General features: G+C 54.5%; 1 protein-coding gene across 17 annotated transcripts in view; it reads right to left on the reverse strand.

Moving 5' to 3' along the window:
* Positions 1-23,856, reverse strand: part of ZMIZ1 (zinc finger MIZ-type containing 1) — a 244,059-nt gene that overhangs the window by 194,647 nt on the left and 25,556 nt on the right. Inside the window, exon 2 of one of the 17 annotated variants that reach the window (XM_074001691.1) lies at positions 13,018-13,301. The exons of the other annotated variants lie outside the window; for them this stretch is intronic. The gene's annotated coding sequence lies outside the window, so the exon portion shown is untranslated. The remainder of the gene's footprint in view (positions 1-13,017; positions 13,302-23,856) is intronic. 17 annotated transcript variants of the gene reach the window in all.

Raw genomic sequence — 23,856 nt, forward strand, 5'->3', positions numbered from 1 at the left:
GCCCCTGGCTCCGGCCTTGGCACACGCTGGGTGCCCTGATCAGAGCTCTTCTCCCCACTTCTCTGTCTTTCAAGGGCCCCTGGCCTTCAAGACTCTGCTCAAGTGCTTCCGTGGAGCCCTCTCCCACCTGCCCCTCCTTGCTCGTTCGTCTCCAGTGGGCTGTGCACCTGGCCAACCCTGCCTCCTCCCGCTTCCCACCGGACACTCTCCCGCTCCAGGCCCAGCTCCTGGACATTGGGAGTGAGGTCTAGCTTCTCTCTGTCCTCTGAACTGGTTAACAAAGACCACAAAGACTCCTTGATGGAGGAATGGTGCCGTGAAGGTGTGCAGTGAACAAACAGAACAACATGGGACGACTGAAGGCAGGAGGCCTCCCCGCATCCCTTCCTCTGTTCAATTCTAGAATATGGGGTCAGGTTGATGAGAAGAAAGAGACTTGGTGAGGTTGATACTTTTCTCTGTCATTTTACAAATGAGGAAACTGAGGCCCTGAGAGGGAAAGGGTTCCTCACATGGTGAAAGGCAAGGCTGGAGTGAAGTCCAAACCTCCTCAGGGATGGAAGCAGTGTGGCTGTCTTCCCCCCAGCTCCTGCATTTGCAGACCCCTGGCTTCCCTGACTGTTGAGGGTCAGGTCAACCATGAAAGGCAGCTTCTGGGAAAAGGAGAAGGCAGTGGGAGGCTTCTGGGGTGGAAAAAGTGTAGCAGGAAAGCTCACGCTCAGAAAAGAGGGATCAGCCTCAGGGCTCCACTTCCCCCGACCTGGGGGCCTGAGGCTCAGGGCGGGCAGAGGGGACATCATGGGAAGCCCCCTCCAGTGTCCACGAGATGCACCTCCAGCCCATCTGGGTCTTCTAAAGTCCCCTTCTGCTGGTGGGGCACACACTAGACACTAGTCCCACCACTCTGAAGAACAGTTTGGAAGGGTCTCTTACCCTGTGACCTCTCCCATGACCCAGCAACTCCATGTCCACAGAAAAATGTGCATATGTTCACCAGAAGACATGTGCTAGAATGCTCGTTGCAAGGCAATTCATAACAGTCAGAAAATGAAAACTTCTCAAATGGCCACCAACCACAGAATGGGTCAACTGGTGTTTCCACACAACAAACTGCTGCACAGGCTTGGGAATGAGTGATCTGCAACGTCATCCAACAACACCACGGGTAAATCTTGCAAACATAGTGTTGACTCAAAAAGCCAGGCACAACAGAGAATACACTTAAGAGATCCATTTATATAAAAGTCAAGAAGGGCAAAAAGACTCTACGCTTGTAATAGACGAAATACGGCAGGGTCCTCGGGAGTTCCTCCTATCAAAAGGTGGAGTCTGTTCTCCACCCACTGAGAGCTGGCCTTGAGAGTTGTTTAGATCAATAGGATTCAGTGTGAGTGACATTTTATGAGTTATAGAGACTAGGCCTCAAGAGGTCCTGCCATTTCTACCCTTCCCTCTCTTGGGAGGCTGCAGGCCATGGAGGGAGGTGTCTGTCTTCCTGGAGGGTGAGGAACTCCCCCGGCAACAGCCAGCACCCACTGCCTGTGTGACTGAGGCCGTCTGGACCTTCCAGTCCAGCAGACCCTCAAAGGTGACTGGAGCCACATGAGCCGAAGGGAATCGGGGGAGGAGCCGAAGGGAATCGGGGGAGAAGCCCAGCCAAACCACAGAACTGTGAGGTTTCATAAATGGTGTCTGCTTTAAGCCACCAAGTTTTCAGGTGGTGTGCTGGGCAGCAGGAGATAACTCACAGCAGGCTGGAAGTCAGGATAGTCAGTATCCTTGAGGCGGCAGTGACTAGAGGGCACAGGGGGCTCTAGCTGGTCTGCAAGGTTCTGTTTCTTGATCTGCCTGGCGGCTACAGAAGCATGTGCCCTTCAGGATAATTTGTCAAGCTACAAATGTAGGAGATACACACTTTTCTGCATGGGTGTAACACTTCAATGGGAACTAAAGACAAATCTTTCCATGGCTCTCTGCCCAGGTGAATCAGGTCAGCCCCGCCCTGGCCGGCTGGCCTCTGTAGCCCATCCCCAGCCCTGCAGGCTCTACGTCACTCTTTTGTGCACCTCCACAGGCTGCATCACACCTCCACCCCAGGATGTCCTTCCCCTTCCTACCATGCTCAAGCCTGCAGTCAGGTGGCACCTTCTCCTGGAAGCCCTCCCTGACCTCCCCAGGCCTTGCCTGGGTGTCCATATTCACACAGTTCTCTCTCTGGGGCTGGGTCTTCCCCAGGGTGTGTAAATCTCTCTTCTGCCTTCCCAGCTCTCAGAGATCTCTAAGCAGAAGCTCTGTCAGGGTTGGGTGGCACCCCTATTCATCTTTCCCCAGGGTCGAGACACCCCCAGCCATACTGTGAGGGCAGAGCAGGCTTCAGGGGAGAATGGGGGACTGGGATCACAAGATGGGTCAGCTGCCAGCACCCAAAATGGCAATTCTCTCCCGGGGTCCCAGCCTTCTCCCACGGAGATGGAGGGTGGGGCTGAATCTGGGGATGCGGTAAGGGGCTAAGAGTGCAGGGTTTATGGTGGGGATTATACTCCCCATTTTGCAGTAGACCATGACGCCCAGTAAATGTGCGCCACTCCTCCCCTCTTAATTATCTATTAAAACAAAATTGGGAGACCCATGGTAGTAGTATAATGCTACACCCTCTGGCAAAACAATGCGAACTGCTGGGCAGACAGAAGGAAGAGCTGTAATGCCAGACAGAGTCTGGGCATCGGCTCCACCAAAATCCTTCCACGTATTGACTCCATGAATTGTCCATCAGCCCCGAGTGACTGAGAAGGCGGAAGCCCTCCCACGTCCGACCTCAGGTGAGTGACTGGCTGGGGCCTCAGCTGATCCCTAAAACCAGGGCCTTGGCCTGGCCACCCCTCTAAGGGCCTCTTGCCCCCATATTTGCATCTCCAGCTCTGTCCTAAATAGGTATGTGGCCTCTGGGGAAATCTCTCAGCCCTCAGGTCCCCCCAGTGTCATCTAAGAGCTATGGCTGACACAACGATCTCTGATGAGCCAGTTTTCTCTCCCGTGGGAGGAACGGAGTTCCTGATAGGCCAAGGTGGTGCTCAGGCCCAGCCTCTTTCCGCCTTCCTTAGGGTCCCCACTGTACCCGCGATGATGCTTACCAGCTGTAGGATGATGCAGCCACCTCACACACTACAGGCAGGCCACAGCACCTGTCACCTCCCTGCCTTCTACCTCCAGGACCTTTTGCTAAGAGAGGAAACTCCTTACCCAGCAGAGAGGCCCAAACAAGCCAGAAAGTGGCGAGGCTGGGAGAGGGAAAGACATCAGATCCCAGGAAACACGGTCTGTCCCATAGCAGAGAAAACTCCAAGCCCACAGGGGCAGCTGGGTAGGTCACAGCCTAACATTAGAAGCAACTCTGGACTAGAGTACGCCTTCCACAAGTGGGTCTGCTACCTTGAGAGGTGGTGAGTACCTCATTCCCAGAGGCATGCAAGCAGAAGGGAGCTGCCACATGGTACTGTGGGTGCTGTAAGCACCAGAACAGAGCTGGACTCTGTAGTTCCCAAACTCCTCTGCTAAGAATCACCTGGGCTGATTGTTAAACCCACAGCTTCCCAGGCCTCTCCCCTGGGAATGGAAGTCTATGGGTCTGGAACACAGCCCAGAAATTTAAATTTTTAGCAAGTCCTCTCGGGTGATGCTCTGCATCTGGAAAGTTTGGGGGAGCACTGGCAGATGACCCTCCAGGTCCCTCTGAGTCCCTCACTCCACTCCACCACCCACACCCCATCTGGAAGACACCACCCGGGCAGCAGCCTTATTGCATCGTTAAAATAAAAATGATTTAGAAGCTTTAGGAGGGGGCAAAGATGTCAGGGGGAGGGGAGATTCTCAGCCCATGGTGATACCGGCGGCAGCTCCTTCCTAGCCCCCCTGGGCCCCCCAGAGCCATCCAGAAAAAAAGCTTAGCATTTGAGAGGGGGGTGCTGACAGCTGTTCAGCTGCTGCTCAGTGAGGCCCCGGAAAAGCAATTATCTTGCTCTTAGCAGAGAGGAGCTGGCTTTTACCCGCCCCTTCCCTCCCTCCCTTCTCCCTCCCACCTTCACACACACACACACACACACACACACACACACACACACACACTCCCAGGCCAAGATGCTGTGGCTGGCTCTGAACCCGCCTTCCCCCACCCCTAGCCTCCAGATTTCTCCGACTCACTCAACCTCCATCCTCAGAGCACATTTCCAACACTTAAATCATTTAGCCCGCTAAACCGGAGACGGCGAAATGGGTGCTATTTCTTAAAAACATACAGAGAGCGTATTAAATTATTGATAGCCATTAAACAGGGGGAAAAAATTAAACAGCTCTCAGCTCTTATCAATCATTCATGCAGTTTCCACTGGGGTGTTTTCTGGAGAGTGATCACTCTGGCAACCCGGGGAGCCAGCTCCTGCTGGGCAGGGAAGGCTGCCGCTGCACGGAAACGGAGGGGGCCACCCCAGTCCCCAGCAGTCAGCGGGGCAGCACTGCCCTCAGAGGGGATCAGGGGCAGGGGTCGGGCAGGCAAGTCAGCCTCTCTCCATTTGCAAACTCCCACCTCCTCTTCGCCACACCATTAACAAAGGGAGACTCCAGCGCCGCTTTCAGGAACCCCCTTAATTAAATCCAGCCTGCTTTTATTGAGCTGATACTACACATCAGACCTGTAGGACCCACAAAGAAAAAAGCCTCAAGGCACCCACTCAGGCGAACGGGCTCCAAACGTGAATATACTACACTGTGACAGGAGCCGTCAATGGAGAGGCGGCTCAGAGGAAAGGGGGGCAGCCTTGGCCAGAGTAGGGGGCCAGGGAAGTCTTCACCAAAAAAGTCATTCTTGTGTAAATTCTTGGAGGGGGAGCAGAAAATCACCCAGACGAGTTGGAAAGGGCATTCTAGAAAAAGGGAATAGAATAACTCAGGCGAAAGCACAGCCTAGCGCGGTGCCTGTATCTCAGCACCCACCCTGCCAACAACAGCCCGTGGGGTGGGGGCCTGGGCACAGGAAGTGGAGTGTGGAGCAGCTGGAACTTCAGCCTCTCCTCCAGGCACTGGTCATATTAAGGCCAGGCCAGGGGAGGGAAGCACAAGGCCAGGACCCTCCAGGTGTGGATGGGCAGGAGGTTGGGGTTCACCCCAGCTGCCCGGGCAGCAGCACCTCCACCCCCGCATGGCAGATCCATTTCCTGGCTCTGACTCAGGACACCTAAGCCAGTGTGACGCAGACCACGGAGGCTGCAGGCCCAGTATGCTGCCGGTCTCTCGGCCACAGACAAGCCTGGCAGAGCTGCTCAGGAGACAGGCTCCCTCCTACCACTGAGCCATGCCAAGGACCTTGGCACCAGAGCTGTGGGAGCCAGCAGACACCTGATACCACCCAGCCTCGCCGCACAGGGACCATCCACAACCAGAGGCCACTCGAGGCTCCGAAGCCAGGCCTGTCCCTGCCCTGGTATACAGGGCCAGCTCTGTATGCTGAAAGGTGTTCAGAAGCCCTTACTTGCTGCCTTGTTCAGAGCCCAGGAGATCAGGAGCTCAGGATCTCAGGAGCTGGGAGCCAGGAGCCGGGAGGAGGCCCTGCCAAGTGTTGATAGCACCCTCGCCAGAGAAAGCTGCTGTCACAGGGAAACATTCTGGGGAGACTGGTTGTTTACCACCAACGCCTGGGACCGTCAAGAAATAATCAGAAGAAATCAAATTTGCTAAGTTGTGAAAGATATAAAGGAACCCTCCCTCCCCAAACACCCAGACATTTTGACCTGGACAATCAGGCTGCTCTCTGTTGACCTGGTTTGGGGGAAATGTCCTTAGATCTGCAGGAATGGGTGGGTGGTGGGATATGTGCAATCAGCCAGGATTGGGAGACTGGGTCCTCAGCTCTGCCTGGGCTCTGCCATCAACCCTCCCCTCTCTGGACCTCGTCTGCTCCTCTCCTCTGTACAGGGACAGATACACATTCCAGGCTCCTTCAGCCATGCTGATATTACAGGGCAGAGGTGGCTTCCAGGCAGCCTGTCCACAGAGCCTGCCAGGAACATGGGGTTCCTGAAGCCTACCCCAACACCTCTGCTATGCTCACCCGAGGACTTTCGGTGATGGAGCCCAGTGGGTCTGAAGTCATCAGCCATTTCCCTGCTCCCTCACACACCTGTGCTCACACCTGAATTGCTACATGTCACCCCCTCCCTTTAGTTCAGCCTCCACACAGGTACAGGACCCGTGCCGAACGTGGGTCCAACCTAGCACAGAGCAGGCTGTCAAGGAAGGTCTGCTGACCAGCAGAATCAAGACAGGAACGGGCAAGCGGCCCTAAAACCCAAACTGAACACACCTGTCCCCCACTCAGGTACTAGCCCTGACTCCCCACTGCCAGCACATCCCATTGCCAAATTTTCAAGTCCTGCAAGTCCTTCACTTGTGAGTTGTGTCCACACTTCTAGAAGTCTCTCACACCCTCTACACTCCAGCCATACCACAATTACTCAGTGTTCCCTGGATGTTCATGCCCCAGGGCCTTTGCATATGCCATCACTTTTTCAACCCAGCCAAGTCCTACTCTGGGTCAAGTTCTAACTCCCCATTTGTAACTGTCGCAACACTTTACACTAAACTGAATTCTGTTCATATTTGTTCCAAGCACTCAAACAAACCACCCCAGCCCCCAGCCTGCAGCCCCCGATCAGCTCTTCCTAATAGCTAACCTACATCACACCTGCTGTACTTTTAAAAACCATTCCCTGGATGGTGGGTGAGACGTTCTCAGCCAAGTATAAGTGAGACTGTATTCTTGGAGCTCCCTAAACTGAGGGAAGGGGCAAGCTTGGGAATTTCCAGGCAAAGCCAGCAGAAATTGGCCACAAATGAATCATTAACTCTCAAGTCGAGAGCTCCGAGTAGCTGGTGCCAAGGTCTCAGGCTCTGGCCTGTGTGGGCCCACTTGGCCTCCCTTGGCTCAGGCCTGAGGGTGCACATCCCCCATCACCCCCACCCCCTGGCCATCTACTTCACCCCACAGCCACTGGCCACTGAGAGCAAAGACTGGGTGGCCAGGGCAGGCCAAATGTCTGATGGGAGAGGGTACGCCTTTCCCCAGGAATGACTCTAAACTTTTGCCCACACTCTTCTCTCCTTCTGGAATGCTATCCCTTCCAGTAAGCTAAATCCTCTTTGTCCTTCAAGGACTGGCTCCAGCCTGGCCTGCCTCCTCCCTTGCCTGCCCACCTGGGCCCCATGACCTTCGAGCCCCTGCAGCCCTGCCTGTGTCTACCAGCTGTCTCCTCCCTGCCCTGGCCTGGGTGCCAGGGCCTTGTTTCTTCAGTGAAGCCCCTGCTAGGATGGGGACATTTCATGCTCTACTGGACCCTAGCAGCTATCATTAAGTTGGGCACAGACTGGGAAGCCCACCGGTGATGGGGACTGCTCATGGGCTCTGTGCACAGGGGCCCTGGTGGTGGTCAGCCCAGGAGCTGGGCAAGGGGAGCAGGTGGGCTGGCAGCCATCTGCATAACTGTGCAAGGAGGCCCTGGCTGCCAGTGGCCACCCCATCTGGAAGCACAGGTGAGTGCATGGCAGATGATGTATTGACACCTGTAACTGGGATACCTGTTAATGAGGTATCATCTGTATTTCCAGACTTCATGTCCATCGGTCACGAAGTTCATGAGTTTAAGCCCTTCTTCCAGGCAGCTTAGAAGAACTATGGTGAAACTGGAAGCCCCAGACGGCAGTGTTGGCAGTGGGGGCTGCAGTCCTCACCTAGCTCAGGTAAGACACCATGTTCCCCTGTGGGCCTTCTTTCGGAGCCTCTGAGCCAGGTGCGGTGCAGCCACCATGTGGTTCAAAAGAGATGGGTGAATGTAACCACTGGCTTCCCACTGTGGGGCTGGGTGGCCGCAGGGGGCACAGCATTCAGGGTCCCAGGAGCCAGCTCCTTTGTAGTCTGCCAAAATCAGTACCAACCACCTCCTTCCCCAGGGCACCTCTTTCAGGCTGAGGCTGCCAGTTTTAGCATGGCCCTCCTAATTCCCTGGAAGAAAAGCTTGAACTCTTCTTCGGTGGGACGGATGCACATCAAGTCTGGAAACACAGATTAAACCTCATTAATAGGTATCCCAGTGTGATATTAAAGCACCATCCGCCATGCATTCACCTGTCCTTCCAGACCAAGTGGCCACCGGTATGGCAATAAGGCCAGAAACAAGAATAACAAATACCACTGATTTGAGCAGCTGCTTTGTGTCAAGCTCTGTGCTTAGCTCCACACACATTTCTCCTGAATTCTCCCACCATGTCAGGAGTAGATACTACTATGAACATGCCTGCTGGAAAGATGAGAAATCCAAGGATAACAGAGACGAAGACGAAGTAACCTTCCTACATCCAAAGCCAGAGGGTGGCAGCATGGGGGTTTGGATGCAGGTATCTGGCCCAGGCCCTGCGTGCCACCCCCAAGCGCCCAGCACCCCTCATCTCCTTTGCTCAGAGCTGGAACAAATGCTATGGGTACCACCCTGCAGCCTTCACTGAACCTTTTTCTCATGTGACCTTCAAAACACTCCGTGAGACCACTGGTGAGGGTCATTATTGCCATTTTACAGATGGGGAGACTAAGGGCTGCTGGGGGAAGGAACTTCTCTAGCAATTTCTGCACCCCTTTTGTCCTCACAATAACCCCATGAGGTGGCTGTTGCTAAGACCATTTTGCAGGTGGGAAAACACTGAGGATGGGAGAGGCAGAGGGGCTGTCTAGAGCCTGGATTTGTGCACCGGGCTGCCTGACTCTTGACTGGGCTTCTTCCATGACCCAGGGCTGTCCTCAAGGCCTGGCACAGAATATGGGTGAGTGCGTGGGCATGGGGGGGAGAAATAAAGGCTGGATCAGGAACCCAGTGTGGGGACGTGGGGGTGGGTGCCACATTCCTCCCTCCCAGCCTCCCCTCTCCAGCACCATCCATATGGAGGTGGGGTGGAGATGCTGAGGACAGATGAGGCTACCTCCCCAGTTCCTTCAGGACTCCTGGGCTGGGGCACTCTATACTCATTTACAATGACAGAGAGTCTTATCCACGAGCCTAATGATCAGGCGGGGGCAGTCAAGCCATGCTGGGCACCGGGTGTGTGTTGCACGCAAGGATGTGAGTGTCGACAACACCCATAGTGAAAAAGACAGGATGAGGTGGCAGCCGCATGCCCACACGTGTGCACACAGACACATGTACACAGGCGCACATGCAGAGAGGCGTGTACACCCCTCACCAATGCATATCCACACTGGGACACACACAGGACAGCGAACAGACATCCACTTCCCAGAACCACAAAGAGATCAACACAGACAGACGCAGCCCAGAGGACATAGGCACACGGATGCCTGCAGAGTGCAGGCAGACACACACATGTGTGCACCTGGGCACACCTGTGCTCATCTGTACACAGGCCCAGAGCAGCACACACCTGCATGCTGGGCTAACACAGCTGATGGGCTGTGGGCAGGGATGTGGACAGCCTCAGATGCACACAGAGCATGTGGGCCTGGGCGTGCCTACCCAGGCATGGGTCTGGGTGCATGCATGTGAGCCTTGGTGGTGGTCAGCCTCAGGAGCCAGGCAGGGGAGCAGGTGGGCTGGCAGCAAGGTGGGCTTGCAGAATTGTGCAAGAAGCCCCTCACTGCCTCTGTGCTGATGGAGTCAGGCCTGTCCAAAACAGCCCCATAAATCAGGACGCTGCCTGCTGCAAGCATTTACATCACTGTCCCCGGGATGCAGAGCTTAGAACAGAGAAGCAGCCGACCTCAGGCCCTGCTCCCCGATCTGTGTGCATTACGGGGAGATGGTTGGTATTTGGCATTCCTTCCACCCAAGGCCACCTCCCCACCCTTACCCCAATCAGGCCCCCTGTCCTGCTAGCCCACCATGTCCTGCCTCCCTCAGGCCTTTCTTCCCCATCCCACCTTTCTTCCTTCACTTTCAGCCTGAGATCTCAAAGTGCACCACCAGCCTGAGCACCACCATCCCATCCCCAGTGCTGAAAGTTTCTCCCAGCAATCAGCACCCTAGGACCTAGGTATGGGTGGGTGGGGTGAAGAGTTCATTTCCAGACAGCAACACTCCAGGTGGTTATCAGATCCAAGATCTGAGCTGGGGTTCATACCCAGCTCCACCTCGGATGAGTCCCGCCACCCTTTCTCCCAGCCTCACTTCCCCTGTCGTAAAGTGGGGACTGGAATGGGCCCTCCCAGGGCTGCTTGTCCTGAGGATCTGCTGCCTAGGGAAAAGCTCCTCTGTGGATGCTGATTAATTATGACTATTAATAATACAACCATCTGTATCTCACAGTGGAGCGAGGATGATTAAAACTGGGCCCTATGCCCCAGTGGCAGAATAAATGGGTCTCCGGGTGGGCTTGGGTGTCAACACTAGCCTGGAAACAGATTGCTGGTGACTGTGTTGGGAGGGGCTCTTTATACTGCACAGACAGATGCTGAGAGGAAGGACGGAAAGGCAGGCAGGCAGAAAGAAGGTGGGGAGCTGGCCTACCAGACGACGAACAATAGACAATTACCCCATGCCAGGGCTCTCAGGCAGGACTCTGTGCCTGCCCCTGGGACAAAGCAACTGGGTCTTTTCACCTCTTCTCAACTCCACCGCCACCCTACAACACAGCCCAGAAGTTCCAGCTGCTGGAGGTAGTGAGGGGGTAGGCATGAGTGCCATCCTCTGTCCAGAGAAGTTTTGGAGGCTGCTATCTGCCAGGGTCAGGCCAGTGTCCTCCCTGCCTCCTGCAAGCTCTGCTCCAAGTAGCGTCCATGGATGGAGGAGCCTTTCTGAATGCCTCCGAGTAGTGTGGACGCAATGGAGATGGTCCCTCCTCCCACCGCGCAGCGGGGCCCAGTGCACCTCTGACCTCACCCATCCACTTGAACGCTCTTTCGTAGTGAACACATCTGCCTCCCACCTCACATTCACCAGACTGTGAGCTGCTCTGACCAATCCACCTCTGAGAACACCACCGGCGTCCCCCCAGAACCCTCACCTGAGCCAGACACTGGTAACCCAGTAATCCTCACAACAGTCCCATGTGTGTTTACACTCATTTTATCAATGAAGAAACTGAAGCATAGAGAGAGAAAGGAACTCACCAAAATTCACATGGCCAGGAAGTAGTTGAAATGCAAAGCATGCTGTTTGACTCCTGAGGTCTAACCCACCAGGCTACAAAAGCTGACTGAATGAATGAGGCTTAAATAGCAGGATGCAGAAAGTTTTGAGCTTTGTAAGTGGACACCAAAGTGGCCAGAAGATGGGTGTCACGGGTTCAGGCCAGATGTCTGCATTAACTGGCTGTGTGGCCTCAAGCCAGTCACTTGCTCACTCTGGCCTTCAATTCCCTCACCTGAAAAAAGTGAACAAATGGAGCTGCTCCATCCCCTGGCCAGATGCAAAGGCAATGGAAGAGTGAGTGCTCTGAAAATGATCAAAGCGCATGATCATGAGGGCTATACCCACAGCAGCCAGGACTTCCAAAGCGGAGCCCAAACGCCTGTTCAGGCAGGAGCACTCAAGAACAATAGATGAAGGATCTGAAACCAGGGCTGTCCTAGAAAATCTGGGGCACTCGGCCACCTGCACGATGCCTGTAGTGAGGTAGTATTACATGGGCTGCCGCCAAGCCAGGCGGAAGCACCTCTCCAGTCCCATTTGTCGATCATTCTTGGGTCTCATCAACACATTTACTGGGTACCGACCCCGTATCCAGCCCTGGCAGGGAGGGGGTATGGAATGCACAAAGGTTTCCTAAACTCAAGGGCTGAGTGTTGACCCTCCAGGGCCTGCAATGTGGTTGGGGGATGCCCCCTTGCACAACAGGCAAAGATCGGCCAAGGAGCATCTGCTAAGTCCCTATAGGAGCATCGGGGCCTAATCACCCACTGATTGCCAGACTGGGTGCTGGCGATGCAATGGGGGCAGGATCTAGCCACAGGCTTGGGGGAGCACGTGAGTCACAAATAAAGGCCTGTGTGCCCCCAGGCTTCCTTCTCACACCCATGGCAGGCAGTATCAATTGGTCCCCACACTCTCTTATAGAGCTCCTGGTAGCCTCAGAATTGCTACTCCGTATAGCACTCCAGGCTGTCACTCCCAGGCACAGCATAAAACAAAACCTACAGCACTTGAAGTCCCTGTTAGTGGAGCAACTACTACATTCTGCTGGGGTCAGCCATGTCTGGGAGAGCTAAGGTCTTGGTCTCTGGCCTAGGAGATAGCAGCTGGCTGGTGTCAAACTTAAGACTCTCAGTTTGGGAACTTCAATGGAGAGGCACAGAGGGCCTGGGGGTGGGGGGATTTGGTTTTGCTACAGAATCCCAGCTTCTTGGCCAAGACTTTCCACGATAGTGGGTTCCCTTGGCCCGGATGCCAGGATGGGGCTTTCTGTAGCCCCGCCGTGTTAGGGAGTGTGGTGGTCACCTCTGGGTATTGTGCAATCGGAAGACAATTTACCAAAATGTCCCTCCTGCAACCCCTCCCCACCCATTCCTTCTACAAGGGCACAGAAATCAGTGAGCACTTAGGGGAAGGACAGTTTGCAGAGCCCCTCACATTTCCTCCCCATCTTCCTGATGTTTGTCATTTCCTTCTGCCATCAAAACTGCCATTAGCTTAACAATCAATTCACAACTTTTGCATAAATACATTTATTTGTAAAAGAACTTTATAATACTACCTTAAACACAAAATTAGCCTCACTCACCAAGGATAGAAGTGAAACACAAAAACAAATAGGAGGCGAACAAACAATGGCATTGTTTTGCTGCCTGCCTGCTGGAGGCTCTGGGTCCTGCAGGTGCTCTCTGTTGAAAAGGGACACCAGCAAGTATCCAGTCCCTGGGGGCTGTCCTTGACACAGACAGCCAGAGGGCTAGAGGGGACTGGGGGCGGAGGGGTTTTCTCAGTCCTGATTAACCTGAACTCCTGAATGCCAGTGGTCATTTTTGTTTACCTTTGAGGAGCAGAAAGCAGCTCAGTTCAGTGGCGCTCTCAGGATCAAGGCAGCCTGTAACAGGTCTGTTACACAGAAGAGGCTCAGAGAGGTGGGCCCACTGGCCCCAGGTAACACAGCAGTGAGTGGCCAAACCCGGCTTCCGACTCTGGTCTCTTGCCTGAGCACAAGGTCTCTCTTCGCTGTCACCGCCTTCTTTATGCCACACGGAGGCACTTAGGCAGAGCAGAGTCGCTGTGGCCTGCGTCTGGCACGGTAACAGTTTTTACACCTGAGGTTAACAGCTGTGATTTAAGAGGTTATTTGTCTAAATTTTCAGGAATCAAGTTTCTCAGGGAGGAGACAACTAACACATTGGGCTTGGGAAGCTAGTCTTTTTAGAAAATATTTATAGCATTTCAAGACAGTTTGGTGGCAATTGGATCTAGCATCTGCTATTTTCCTCACTTTCCACCATGGCTCTAAAACCCATGGCAGTTAAGACACACACACACACACACACACACACACACACACACACACACACCCCCACCCACCCACAACAACCACCCAACAACAACAGCAACCACATCAACGCTGATAGGAAATCAAGGCCCATCGTTTCTTTGACAAACAAAACATGAAGCTGGCATGATTTCAGAAGGCTCATTACTGCCTCTGGTTAAAACCCCAGTGCGCCTCCTACTAGCAATACCTAAGGCTGATGCTCAGAGCGCCGTGGCCAGCGGGCCAGTCCCCAAGGCTACGATGAGGTTCACGGCCTCCAGAGTTGGGTTTGGCAGGACTCCCAGGCCCGAGGCTGTGGCTCTCACAGGAAGCCCCAATAGCAAAAGAGCCCTTCCCTGAAATTTGGATTCTGGCTACAAACTGGACAAAGACAGGGAAAGAAGGCAACCTCTGGAAATCAAAGACATCCTACGACCAGGCACTGAGTTGGCCCATCTCTGTACATTACCTTGGTGGGTATTCACCCATCCAAGCTCAGTGACGTCTATTGTACCCATTTTGCAGATGACAAAACTGAGGCCTTAATAAGCCAGGAGATTGTCCTGAGAGCACAATGGCTTATATGGTAATCTGGTCCCTCTGACCCAACCAGGCAGCCTGGTGTTCCCACCTCACCTCCAGTGACCACCCTGCACGTGGCTTCTATGCACGTGGACTCTATACTCATCTGCTCCCCCAGGTCCTGCAAGGTGACTCCCTAGACCAGCCTCCAGGTCTTTACTCACACCATGACCCTCTCAATACCAAATCTCTGTCATTGAAAGGCTGCATCTCACACGGAGACCCTGAAGACCTTCTACTCCATCCTGGGATCTCAGGTGGGATTCTGAGGTCCAGAGAGGGGAGGGGTCACTACACTGTCTGATGACCAGATGAAAGTGAAGCAGGTCTGCTGTGAAAAATCCCAGAGCATGTTGCTACTCCTGCTGTCCTTCCCATCCCAGTCCAGGCATAGGAGAGGCAGTTGCTAGTTCATAGTAAGAAGTCAGCCCAGCTGGGAACAAGGTTGGTGGTGACACCAGGGCTCGCATCCAGCCAACGGCAAATGGTGCTTGAATGACAGACCACCTTCCAACTTGTCCAGGTCCAGCCTTTTGGGCAGAGACATCGACCACTGTGCACCCCCAACCACACCCGCCTCCAAGCCAGCGGACCAGAAGGCCCTCATCCATGATGCACCGGGACAAAACCCCAGGCCAGGTCCCCAGGGAAGCACTTGCCCACACAGCCTGGCTCTGGGCTGGCAAAGAGCCCCACGGAGGAGGGCTGTGCCAGCCTGGGGCCTGGTGTGCCCCATGCAGCTTCTCCCCCAGGGGCTCCCCTCTCCACTCTGATCTCAACAGACACTGAAAACCTGTGTCCAGGTTGGCATCACCCCTTGCCCTCCCTAGCCCAGATCCTGTTCTCCCTCCACCCTCCTTTTGGATCAAATGCCCTCTCCAACCCCACCCACCCAGGCATCAAATCCAAAAGTCAAGGAACCATCCTGGTTTCTGACACTCCCCCTCAGCCAAGCCATCTGCCATTTCCACCGCTCACCCTCCTTGTGTGCGGATCTGCCCACTCCTCGCCAGCACCTTTGCCTGGGTGGGGGCGACAGCCCCTCCTTGGCCTCCTACTCTCACTTCCTTCCTGCTCTTCCTTACAGCTGTAAAGCTTTTCCTGTTTACAGCCCCCCACCCCAGGCATCTCCACAGCCCTCGAGCCCCATGCAGCTGGCCCTACCCGCTCCCCGTTTCCCCACATCCTCAGTTCTCGGGCACCAAGCATATTCCTACCCCCGGGCCTTTGCACCTGCTGTTCCCGCACACCACCTCCTCCACCCACAGTGGCTGGCTGTTTTATAATTTCTCAAGGGGTCCTCCTAGACTGCCCTCATTTAAAATACATGCTGCCTCCCCCACCCCAGCCACTCCATAACACATCACTCGACATTACTACTGTACTGCATGCCCCACGAGCTGATTACTGTCCTTCTGTGCTCCCCACCCCTGCTCAATGATGTTAGCCCCAGGAGGGTCAGCACCTCCTCAAGCTGGTTTCCTGCTTTCCATCCAATGGCTAGATCACTGGCTGGCACAAAACCGACATTTAATAAGTGTTGGTTGAATGAACAAGTGAGTGATCTGTTACGATTTTGTCAGCTCACCATCACCCCCTCAGCCCCCTGCCAGCCAGGCTGGAAATGATTCCACTTCTCAGATGAGAGCACTGAGCGGCGGAGAGGTGCTATGCGGGTCTGGTAGCCTATGGCAGCAAAGCAGCAGCATGGCCTCCTGGTGTTAGGCCAGCACTGCTTTCCAGGTGGCACCTGGGACTTTTCTCCAGCCAGACCAGGGAAGGGACCAGGATTATGGAGTAAGAACCCATGTTAAAGTCATGAAATCGGGTGGCTCCAATATTTCTGTTGCAACTTGAAATGCTGCCTCTCTGAAAACCACATCCTGTCCCCGTGAGCTGGTCTCAGCCTCAGCTCCTGGCCCCGGGCAGCCTTGCTGAGATCCCCCCACACACCCAGTTCTTTCTCTCCCTGGGTCCTGGAATTCACTGGCCCAGCCCCGAAGCTGATGGAGCAGAGGGCGGGGCAAGGGAGGCCTCCTCTCCCGGGTGGGGCAGGAGGAAGGGGCTGAGCCAGATTCAGGTCACGCTGCTGCGCCCACAGCCCTCTGAGGGCTAAAAATAACCGTGTTTATATGCTTCCAGAGCCGGGATTTCTGCTTCCCTGTGAGAGGGGCTACAGGCTGCGTTCCCCACTGCGTGCCTTCTGCTCCAACTGGGCGAGGCCTGGTCCAACAGGCTAGGACCTGGCTTTCTGGGTTTGTTCCCTTGGGTTGTTTGTAGGTGGAGGGAGGTGAGGACAAGCTGAATAAGCTGCTGACTCCAGACGGAAAGAGCTTATTGCTAGGGGACAGCTCTTCCTCCTAGGGAGCAGGAGCCAGAATTACAGAGACGGTGGAGAGATACTGACCCACGTGAGGTCCCTGGTGCCATGGGGCGGCTGGGAGCCAGTCGGAGGTCCCACTTGCCGTGTGACCTGGAGCTGGCCACTCCTGCTCTCTCTGGTCCTCAGCTGCCTCCCTGCATTGTGGCAGCTGACGGTAATTGACAGCTGCTCCTCACATCACATCCTCAGAGAGGGGAGGAACAACGGTGAAGTCTCAGTGTGTGTGTTTGTGGTGGGGGACAGTGTGAGAAACAGCTCCAGCCCCTGAGGCCCCACGGCTGTCTTCATGGCAGATGACGGAGCACACCTGCCAGGACGGCTGTCACCTGGCCACCCGCCTCCCTCCCTCCCTGCCCTGGTTCACCCAGATGGACTTTACCACCAGAGGGGCAGGTGCCAGTTGCCTACCTAGAGATTATCCCTCCCACTGCACAAGTAGGCCCTACCTTGACCCCATGGCTCCCGTGAACGTGGTGGTGCCAATAAGATACATGAAGGCCACCAGACATCCACTGGGCCGAGGACCTCACACACTCCAGGATCCAGTAGCCCTGGCCTTTCTTCTCTGACTTAAGAGAAGAAAGCCTGGCTGACTTGCTGCCCCTAGACAGGAACAAAGTCCATCCCTGCTGGCCTGGCTTCAAGAGCTGTACCCCTCTGACAGCAACCCCCCAGCACTCTGAGCCTTTGCACATGCTGTGCCCTCTGCCTCAGATGTTTTTCCCTCGCTTCCTGACATGGGAATTTCCCACTCATCCTAGAGGACTCACTCAGTTGCCCTCTTCAACAGCACAGTGAGCTCAGCCCTTTGCCTGTGCTGTGAACTCCCTTCCATTAGACAATCAGTAGCGCCCCCAGCACCATGATCTTGCCTTCCTCACCCCTACTGCAAAGAGCTGCAACTGTATGCTGAATTACCCATCAAGGGGAGAGCTTGGTCCTCCTCTCTCCTTGCTGTGGCCAAGTCCACACCTAGCAGCCCCTCAAGATTCTGCAGTCTGCAATCAGCTCCACCCTCTTCCTTCAAAGGCTCCTGTTCTCTAGGGACCTGGCCTTTGTGCTCCTCATCAGACCTGCAGTTTTCAACCAGATTTCTAAATGCACCTGGCCCAGTTGTGCTGGGGTAAGAACAGCATCTGCATGTTGAACAGGCACCCAGGGGTGCTGTGTGCAAAAGCCCTGAGGGCCAAGGGCACCCCCACGACACTTGGAATTCACTCCCTTTAGACACCACAGCACCCAGGGCCCCCGATGACCACCATCCTCAGCTCCTGCCAGCCACATGATATCTGCAGCATTGTTTGGCTCATACCCAGGCCCCTGCCAGCAATGAGCCTCATGCCCTCTGTCCTGGAATGCAGCAGGGCTCACGGGACCCCTGTGAGAACATCCTCCAAGCAGCCACCGCAGCTACTGTTCTGCAAATCAGATCTGAGGACAGCATTTTTCACCCCAAAATCTTTCCTTGTTTACCCGGAGTCAAGGATAAACTCCATTCGGCATTCAAGGCCCTCTGGGATGTGATCAGGCCCCCACTGAGCTCCCGAGCTTTGCCTCCCACCCACCCAGGCCTGACTACTTCACCTGTCTTTTTTTTTTTTTTTTTTTTTTCCAGAGATGGTGTCTATGTTGCCCAGGATGGTCTTGAATTCCTGGACTCTAACGATCCTCCCACCTTGACTTCCCAAAGTGCTGGGATTACAGGCATGAGCCACCATGCCCAGCCCTCACCTGCCTCTTTCTGCTGAGCATTCCCCAACTCATCCTTTGGGCTGAAGCACAAAGGTCACCTCCTCTGGGAGGCTCTCCTTGAATGCCCTCCCCCAGTAGGCCGACCTGAACCTGTCCCCTTGGGGCTCCCCTCAGCAGGGCTCTTGTTCGCAGCCACCTCATGCTATAGGTAGTACCTGGCCAGTCTTGTTCCCTAGCGAGGCTCTAAACTCCTAGGGTTGGCCAGGACCAGTCATCCAGGGCCAGGCATTCAACAAGAGACATGCTCTGAGCATCAGGGTGTGTGGTCCATTATACCTCAAGTCAGGTGGGCATGAGGACCCACACTGTAGTGATAAGTGACATTCAGAGTGGCTGGAGACTTGTTCGGGTCATACAAGCAGTAGTTATGGGAGCCACACCGGGTAGGACCATGTCAGCACCGTGCTCCTACCTGCCACCATAACCAGGACCTCCAGGTGGTAAAAAGAAGACCCACCTGCTTTTTCAAATGCACCTGTAGCTCCTCTCGGTGCTTCACCCTGCCACTCCTATGGCAGGAAGAGACATTTCCTCCAAGCCCAAGCCACAGGGGGTTTATGGAGAGATGTTTCCCAGGCACATCACCTGGGAAACGCAGGACCAGCCATCCTCCACCACCCAACAAGTGCAAGGACTTGGGCTCCACACTGGGAAGTCCCAAGCAGGACACAGAGGCTCAGGGAGGTTTGGAGGGAGCTGAGGAGGGTATGGGGGCAGACCTGGGCCCAGAGGACACCGCTCCCTGTTCCCAGTGCAGGGCAGGCCCCTCTGTCTTCCACACCCCAGTTTAACAAGATTGTTTCTTCTTTCCTGAGGCCCTGGGGGGCCTTGCAACCCGCCTTCTTTTAAAGGCAAACACAGATGCAGAACCAGCCAGGAGTACATCCTGGTGTTCTGTGGAGCCATGGGGAGGGGGAAGGACCTTTTCAAAGGCAGCCTGGGGAAGGGCCAGGAGCAACCCTGCTCATGGGAGCATGGGGTCCCTGTGCCCAGGGCACTCTCAAGGAACGCTGGTATCCAGCACCAGCACACTGACTCCCAGGGCCTCACGGTGGGTCCCCAGCAGGCGCACCACAGTGATATCTGCATCAGAATGTGCCCACACCCAAGTCACCCCCACAGCCTAGGGACCCTCCGCTCTGGTTTCCAGAGATGGTGGCACTCTCAGGTGGGTGGGTGTTGAGGAGGGGGTGCAGGCCTTGCTGGGTCTCAGGACCTGCTCCCAAGCAGGTGAGCTTGAAACATTGAAACCCTGACTCACTTCTGGAATCTGCCGCCAACATGGTTCCCATTTGGCTCCTCTGCTACTCAAAGTCACCTCCAGCCTCCAGGAGCCAATGCAGACGTCTGCACCACAGTGAAGTCCCCAGTCTCAGAAGTTTTCCAGCTCCCAGAGGGCTACTGACAAATGAAGCCTGAGCTCACTCGCTGCCCACCCAATCTCCTTGCTAATGATGGTGACCTCCCAGGCCCGTCCTCGGTAGGATGCTGAGCCCCCAGCCGCATGCCACCTCCTCCACATGGGCACCCAAGGCCCACCCTGCTCAACCCCAGCCTCAGCAGCAGCTTAGAGACACAGGTTTTGAGATCACCTGCACTCAAATCTCAGCTCTGCTTCTGGGCAGCTGTGTGAGTGCGGATGCCCCACTTCAACGCTCTGTATCTCACTCTATGGCTCTCAGATGACTGGTGGGTTCACTGGGCTCATTATGCAAAAGTAATGCCAATTATTTATCAGGTGCTTGCAATGGACCATGCACTCATACAAGTATTAATTCATTTATGCTTGCTAGAGTCCTTCCAGGTAGGTGGTCAACTACCACCACCTCCATTTTACAGGTGAGGAAACTGAGGCACAGAGCGGTTGAGTCAGTTCCCAGAGATTGCCCAGCTGCTAAGTGTGGGACCTAGGATTCGGAGCCTACCTGTCTGGCTCCACAGTGCTTGTGCTAACCACCACACTACACAGCCTCCAGGCAGCTTCTGCCTTCTCTCCAGTGCCACCGGGGCCTGGCCTGGCCAAACTCCTCACTCCCGCTTAAACTCCAGGATTCGTCATGCTTCAGGGCCTGGGCCCACAGAGCTCCCCTGTCGAACAGGCCCTTCTCCTAGTCTACCTGGCAGGCACTTCCAGGCTAACTCACACACTCCTTCCATTTTCTCCTGACCCTTAGGTAGGAATGATCATTTGATCATTCCCCACAGCCCTAAGCCCCAGGCTTCCATCAAGTCCTCCAGAGCCCCCAAAGGCCTCTGAGGGCCCAATGGCATCTTGAATCCAACAGGGACTCAGTCAATGCTTGGAGAGTGCCTGAGTGATCCAGAGAGTCAGGTCCAAAGGCTTTGCCCATCCACGTCTGCCTGAGAAGCCCCTGGTAATGAAGCCGCACGGAAGGGCACCAGTGCTGCTGAGGCCCCTCCAGGAACTCCTCTTCCTCACACTGTTGCGTGGGGGGTGCAGTTAGCATCCAAGCAGCCCACAGAGAGATGCCATGAAGACCACATATGTTGTGAGCACAAAAGCCCAAAGTGACAGAAATTGATAAAAACTTCACTGCGCCACTGACACCCCATATATCAAAGGCCCCAAATCTCATTCTCTGCTTGCCTCCAATTTCTATCAGAGCTTGCCAGCTGCACATTTATTGAGAAGTTTGTGATCTGACAGGCACTGTATTACCAACATTAATGATGCATCAGTCTCTAGAATTACTGGGGAAACAGTCCAATTGATTTTATTATTATCTCGAGTTCGTCACATTGCATTCCAGGCAGCTTGCTACCAGTTTTGAGCAAGGCCCAAAGTAAATAAACAAAGGTTGCAGGGCCAAGGCTGACCCTAGGCGGGAGAACCTGGACTTGTCCCGGGACCCTTAGTGACAGCCCTTGCACCCCTCAGCCTCCTCTGCCCTCTATGACAGCAGGACGGTCACTGAAATAGCAGGTGATATTCAGTGGCAGACAGCCAAGTCAGGGGACCAGTCAAGGGCTCGGGCCAGGCCTCCCTTCATGCTGCAAAGATGGAGGCGGCCAGTGGGAGGCAGAAATAGCCAGTGATGTCATGTGTCATGTGCCCCTTGGCTGAGGCGGGGAGCCAGTCCCATGTAGGACCCACCAACAGACACAGGCATGTCCACAGCTGAGCCCATGCCCACAGCAGGCTAGCAGCACTGCGGGCGGCCCAGGGGCAAGTGGAGCTGGAAGATATCCACGGTGTCCACCATGTTTCAGCTGCTCTGCCCCTGCCCGTCGTCCCCGAGACACACGGGACCCCTCTCTGTCTCTGGCCTTCATACACAGTTTCCTCTGCCTGTGTGCTCTCTTTTCACACCCCCTCATCTCACAGCCCTCCTCAGAAAGGTCTTCCTGTCTCAAGGCCCCCACACTCACCTCTGGGTGGTTTTCTATTCAGCACTCTGTTTGTTTCTTTCTTGGCAGTTGTCATAATTTATAAAGGTGTCCTTGATTGTGATTGGCTTGTTTACCTGGTTTCTCTCTTTGGCTCCCAGCAGACAGGGATCTTATCTGTTCTGGCCATTGTCCTATTCCCAGAGCCAAGCAGGGGGCTGGCACCCAGCAGGCCCCCACACCCAGGTCTGAGAACAGGCATTGACTGAAGGAACCTGTCTCTATCAACCTCTCAAGGCAGCGTTTCGGGCCAAGAAGTGCTCAAGAAAACGGCCAGTGGTTTCAGAGCTCTCCCCACCCCTCACCTCCACCTGCCGGAGGTTCTTTGAATTAAAGCTGTCTCATTTCTTTTTCTTTTTTTTTTTTTGAGACGGAGTCTTGCTGTGTCGCCCAAGCTGGAGTGCAAGTGGCACGATCTCGGCTCACTGCAAGTTCCGCCTCCCAGGCTCACGCCATTCTCCTGCCTCAGCCTCTGTAGCTGGGACTACAGGCGCCTGCCACCACACCCAGCTATTTTTTTTTTTTTTTGTATTTTTTTAGTAGAGACAGGGTTTCACCATGTTTCACCATGTTGGCCAGGATGGTCTCGCTCTCCTGACCTCGTGATCCGCCTGCCTCAGCCTCCCAAAGTGCTGGGATTACAGGCGTGAGCCACCGTGCCTGGCCTAGCCGTCTCATTTCTACTCCTTGTGCAAACATTTGTCCTTCAGGGCTCATCTCCTGCCCCTCTCCTCCAGACCCACCGTCCACATTCAGCTTCCTTTCTCCAGCCACCTTCAGAGGCAGCAAGGCTGGTGGAAGCTGAGGACCTGAGTTAGGCCAGGAGCCAGGTCGAAATCCCAGCCCCACAACTGAAGCAAAGCATATAACTGTCCTATGTTCTGCTCAATTACCTCCCCTATAAAACAGAGGGGAGAGGCCTGCGGCCCCACCTGCCTCACGGGGATCTGCAGGTTCAGCAACAGAGGAGACATCCCTAGATGGCCACACACAGTACACACAAGCCACCTTTAGCGCTGCTGTCTGCTGCTGCTTCAAACTGACCACCAGGACACACATGCAGAGAGCCCAGCAGCCCCAAGATGTGGATTTGAGAAAGGCTTAGAACAATGAAGTCTGACCTCTGAGGAAGAGATTGATTGCACCCTGAAGATTAACCAGGAGCCACAAGGGGTGCGGGGGTCTGCACAATGTGTCCAGATGAACAACGTACCGAGGGGCCTCCTCATGGCAGCCTTTGTCAGGTGTGTTCCAGGCCCAATAGATCAGGCACCTGGAGAAGATGGGACGCAGCATAGGTCTGCATTCAGAGCAGTCAGGTAGGAAGGATGAGGCCTCCCTGACCTAACTGGAGAGACCTGCCTGACACCTGGAAAGGCCGAGAACTGGTTAGGTCAGGAGAATGGGGTTGGCTCTGCACAAGGGTTACTGTCAAAAAGCAAAGGGGTAAAGAAATGGGCCTGGAAGGGGCGGTCTTCTAACTATCAGTATCATGGTTATTGTTTTTTATAACAGTGCTATTGAAATTAAATCAGGAAAATATTTGACTTAATAGTGTTCTGCCCTCAAAACAGATGTTTTTTCCTTGAAATGTATGTTATAGACATGATTGATTTACGAGCATTCACCATGTGGGTAGCCCTGCGCTGAGAATTCAGTGTACATGAGTGTATTTTGTCTTCCTAAGAACCTTAATTGTTCCCACTTTCTACCCATGAAAACTGAGGTCCTGAGAGGAAGTCAAATGCCCAAGGTCCCACAAGTGGAAGACACAGGATATGAATGTAGGCTGGTCTGAGAGTCAGAGCTCCTGTAGTCAGCTGGGCAGGGACAGCCCCATCTGGCCCAAGGGTCCCAGGCCTCTGATCAGCATCCAGCCCCACTGCTCACTTGCTTTCTCTCTCTCTTTCTTTTCTTTTTTTTCCAGAGGGGCAGGGTCTTGCTCTCTCACCCAGGCTGGATTGCAGCGGCACAATCATGGCTCACTACAGCTTCAACCTCCTGGGCTCAAGTAACCTTCTCATCTCAGCCTCCCCAGTAGCTGCGACTAAAGGTGCACACCACCATGCTCAGCTAGTTTTTGCATTTTTGGTAAAGACAGAGTTTCACTGTGTTGCCCAGGCTAGTTTTGAATTCCTGAGCTCAAGCGATCCACTCACCTTGGCCTCCCAAAGTGCAGGGATTAGAGGCGTGAGCCACTACGCACCTGGCCCCAGCCCCATTGCTTT

This window comes from Macaca fascicularis, chromosome 9, assembly GCF_037993035.2.
Source record: "Macaca fascicularis isolate 582-1 chromosome 9, T2T-MFA8v1.1".
Taxonomy (NCBI): Eukaryota; Metazoa; Chordata; class Mammalia; order Primates; family Cercopithecidae; genus Macaca; species Macaca fascicularis.